The sequence below is a fragment of the Octopus sinensis genome, linkage group LG14 (genome assembly GCF_006345805.1).
Source record: "Octopus sinensis linkage group LG14, ASM634580v1, whole genome shotgun sequence".
Lineage (NCBI taxonomy): Eukaryota > Metazoa > Mollusca > Cephalopoda > Octopoda > Octopodidae > Octopus > Octopus sinensis.
Genome location: NC_043010.1, coordinates 62514149 through 62518684, shown reverse-complemented (window position 1 = coordinate 62518684; position 4536 = coordinate 62514149). Strand labels below are relative to the sequence as shown.

Genomic DNA, 4536 nt, shown 5'->3' with positions numbered 1-4536 from the left:
GGTTTGGAGAAGAAAGGGTGAATGTCATGCTGATGGCTGTGCGGTGGAGAGAGACTCATGTGGAGGACAGAGCATCATGGTATGGGGCGGGATTGCACTCAACCAGAAACATGGACCGATGGTCTTCCAAACCATCAGCCAAGGCTGGAGCAATGGAGTAACTGCTGCTCGTTACATCGACCAAGTGTTGAGGCCTCACATTGTATCATACTTTGCCTGTCATCAGAATCATGTGCCCCAACATGACAACGCCCCTCCCCATACTGCCAGGTTGACAACAGACTTCCTCCAACAGCACAACACCAGGCACTACCATGGCCTGCCCTAAGTCCGGACTCGAACCCTAAGAGCACCTCTGAGATGAAATCCAAAGAAGACTAAATGAAATCCGTCCAAGAATGACAACTGCAGCACAACTCACTGCATGGGGCTGCTGTCCCCATGGCCTTCATCAATCTTTTGGTGCATTCAATGTACCGAAGATGCCTGGCAGTAATCAACACTAACGGTGGTCACACGAGATATTGAGTTTATCTCTTTGGATCCAGGACACTCCATCGTCATGTGGCACCATATGATGTCAAACATGTTTCAGGAAATGAGGTTTGATCATTAGGAAAGAACGGTTTCTTAATTAGTGCTCTTCAATCAATGCTATCACAGTCTGTTAATAAACCGATTTATATTTAGTGTGTATGCAATGTTATTTTTGTGGTTCAGTTTATACCCATATATATTATATATATATATATATATATAAAATTGTATGTGTGTGTGTGTGCATATGTGTGTATAGATATATATATATACAGTGTGTATAAATACATATATATATATACACATACACACATATGCACACACACACACAGACATATTCTTTTATTTGTTTCAGTTATCTGACTGTGGCCATGCTGGAGTACCGCCCTTAGTCGAACAAATCGACTGCAGAACTTATTCTTTGTAAGCCTAGTACTTATTCTATTGGTTTCTTTGGCTGAACTGCTAAGTTACAGAGACGTAAACACACCAACATCAGTTGTCAAGTGATGGTGGGGGAGACAAACACAGACACACAACCATACACACACAAACATATATATATATATATATATATATATAGTATATATATATATATGTTTGTGTGTGTATTATATATATATATATATATATAGGACGGCTTCTTTCAGTTTCTGCCTACCAAATCCACTCACAAGGCCTTGGTGGGCCTGAGGCTATAGTAGAAGACACTTGCCTGGAACCATGTAGTTGGGAAGCAAGCTACTTAACACACAGCCACACTCTCTCTCTCTCTCTATATATATATATATGTATGTATAATTTTCAATTAAAACTTTGTTACTGGTTTCAGTGATAGTCACTTGTTACTTAATAACAAATTTTTTACAGGATGAAAAGAAAGAAAGAAAAAAAGCATTGATATAAAAGATCATCTTATGGAGCCTTCCCTTCCTCAGCCCAGAACTGCTTCACCAAGGAAACAAAGAAAAGAAAAAAAGAAAGAAAGGGGATTAAACAGAAGAAGATTGGGGGCTGAGGAAGTTACAGGATGTCCACCCCACACCAAATGGTGTGTTCAGTCATGCATTGTGGACATGACTGCAAAGGGGTTGGTGCAGAGATTGGTCAGTGACACTCACTGCAATGGCCACCCTACCTAGCGGGACTTATTTCTCAGACAGGTTGCTGTTATCCTGATTCTGCAGAAGAAATCATCAGTGTGTGTGTGTGAAGGGTGTGTGTAAACACTTAAGGTCTCAACAACAACTAACACAAACTGAGAGCAGCTGGTCAGGCCCCTGCATTTGTTTATCATCCTCTGTTCTGCATTACGGGTTATATAAAATTATGCCACATCCTGAAGGATCTCGCTCTCCACTTTGAGAAACACTGAATGCATTATATGCTGTATACTTACTAAAACAAACTGGAATTGTGAAACTGAAACAGAGCGGCAAAAGCAGGGATCCAACTGGAGGGAAACAGAAAAGATACCCCAGAGTTAGGGACCATTGAGAGAAGTCATTGGTGGCCTATGCTTCATAGGGTGTGAAGGGCTTAAGTTAGTACATAGCAACTAGTTCCATTCATGACTGGGCACAAATTTCAAAACAGGGTATAGGACAAAAAGAAAAGCTGAGAAACACTGCATTATATGTTATTAGACAGCTGTTAGACATCTATATCACATCTGTTAAGCATTGACTTTATAACTGCTCATTTCTGTTACAACATCTGTTTCAGATCTGCCTGACATCTGTTACGCATCTTGCTCATCATATAAAAGTTGCTGATTCGTGATTTCATAAGCTTTGTGAGTCTGACACCTGACAAACATCAGGGGACAGACAGATAGGAGTAAAGATCATCAGTGGTCGCAATCGGATACTGGCAGAGAAAGAAGACCAGAAGGAGGTCCAGGAGGAGATTCTATCTAGAGAGAAGTCAATGGATGCAACAGGAAGAGTGTCTTACATGGCCTTGGCCCTTTAACCTGTTTGATATCAAACCACCTTAGAGCAAACCTGTCCTTACTATTTTAAAGTGATGTAAATTTAAAACTTACAACAAAATTTCAGGCTCATTTATGTTCCAGACACCAACTTAATAACGACAAAGTTATTTTACTAAATACTTCATAACATTAAAACTTAATTTGAAACAAAAGCAATGCATTTCAACAGAAATAAGATAACAAAAGAGTTAATGTGATCCAAATTAAAACCTTCCATGAAAATCTCATGTTGATTTACATTCCAAATATCAACTTAATAATGGCAAAATCCTTCATTATTTTAAAAACTAATTAAAACAAAAGCAGTGTGGTAATGAAGGGGCTAACGAAGGGGCTAATTGTGACCAATCAGATTTCTTCAGACACAGCATGTTTTGGACTACATTGTCTGATGTATCCATACTTTTATAAGACAGGGTGTAATTCGAGGGAGATTTCATTGCTAGAGAGACTCCTTCGTTTGCTCTTGAAATTGTAATTTTATTAGGAAAGAGTGGATGGAGTTAAAATTAGATAAAACATATGCATTGTTGAAACTCTGATTAAATGCTAAGAAAGCATTTTACAAACTTATCCAACCTACATCAGAAGAAAAAGTTTTACAAACCTATCCAACCCACATAGATATTGGAAGAAAAATTTCGTTCAAATTGATGATGATAATGATGATGATGGTTGTGGTGGTTTGTGGTGGTGGTGGTGGTGGTGTAAGTGGTCATGGTGGTAGTGGGATGGTGGCAGCAGTGATGGTATAAATGATGATGATGATTTTCCTCATGTCCCAATCATGTTCCAGCCATGACCATCTTGAAAATAAAAAGGGTTGGTCATGGTTGAAATCTCATGATAAAGGTCTATCTAGGGTTGAAAAAATAGTGCAAAGAGAGAGAAGAGAGAGGAAGATTGGAGAGAGAGAGAGAGAGAGAGAGAGAAAGAAGGAGTGAGAAAAGCTAAAGAAAAAAAAGAGAAACCTTGTTAATTCTTAGAGAATACCAAATCTCTGACTAAAAGAAGGGAGGGGGGGGGAAATAATTGAAAAAAATAAGAAAAATAAGAAAATAAATAAATAAATAAATTACACAAGAATATTTAGAATGAAATAAATATTCCATTTATGAAATGAATGACGTGTGGGCGCCAAAACCTAACCATTATTTCAACTGCCATCCTATATTTATATGGTGATACATATACTTGTATATATATATCTATATGTGTGTATGTATTTGTTTTTGTATTTCAAAAAAATTCTTCCTTCTCAAGAATTATAGTATTCCCCTTCTCCGTTGCCAGCAACTACCACCACCACCACCACCACCACCATCAACAGCAGCAACAACGTTAACAGCAACAACAGCAACAACAACAACAACAACACTTATTATTATGCCTCTACCACCACCGCCGTCTCTTCCTCCTCCACCCCCTCTTCTTACAAACACACATTTTATACTCTTGCATTGCTTGTTAATATGAAAGTGCAACCAAGCCGATCCGGACTTTTTTTAAGCAAAGTGAAAAAAATAATATTACACCGGTTTCATTGTTCTACTATTGGAAAAAAAAAATTAATGTCCCGAGGGTTTTTTTGTTTAGCAATATCTGTTCCACTGCAAACCTTTCACATTCTACTGCAAACTAGTCAAAGGTAAGTAGCAAAACTGAATAGCATCTCTTTTCAAAGACTGTGCAATGTTTTGCAGCCTTGAAAAAAAAAATAACAAAAAAAAAAGTACTATATATTTATATATATATATATAATGTGTGTGTGTGTATATTTATATATATAAATGTGTGTGTGTATGAGTGAGCATGTGTTTGTGTATATATATATGTATGCATGCGTATGTATAAAGTGGTCAGTGCTGGTCCGTGAAACTTTCGAACCCTTCACGCACGCACCACGCACGCACACACATAAATAAACACACACATACGCATAACGGATAAACACGCGCAATTCGTTCATACACACCCACACACACACTTTCATCGTTTCTACA

General features: G+C 37.9%; 1 protein-coding gene across 1 annotated transcript in view; it reads left to right on the top strand.

Annotated features, from left to right (window-relative positions):
* The first annotated feature begins 3870 nt into the window (after positions 1-3870).
* The window catches only part of LOC115218842 (zinc finger protein OZF-like), a 24923-nt gene continuing 24257 nt past the window's right edge, over positions 3871-4536 (top strand). The window contains exon 1 of the mRNA XM_029788788.2: positions 3871-4181. The gene's annotated coding sequence lies outside the window, so the exon portion shown is untranslated. The remainder of the gene's footprint in view (positions 4182-4536) is intronic.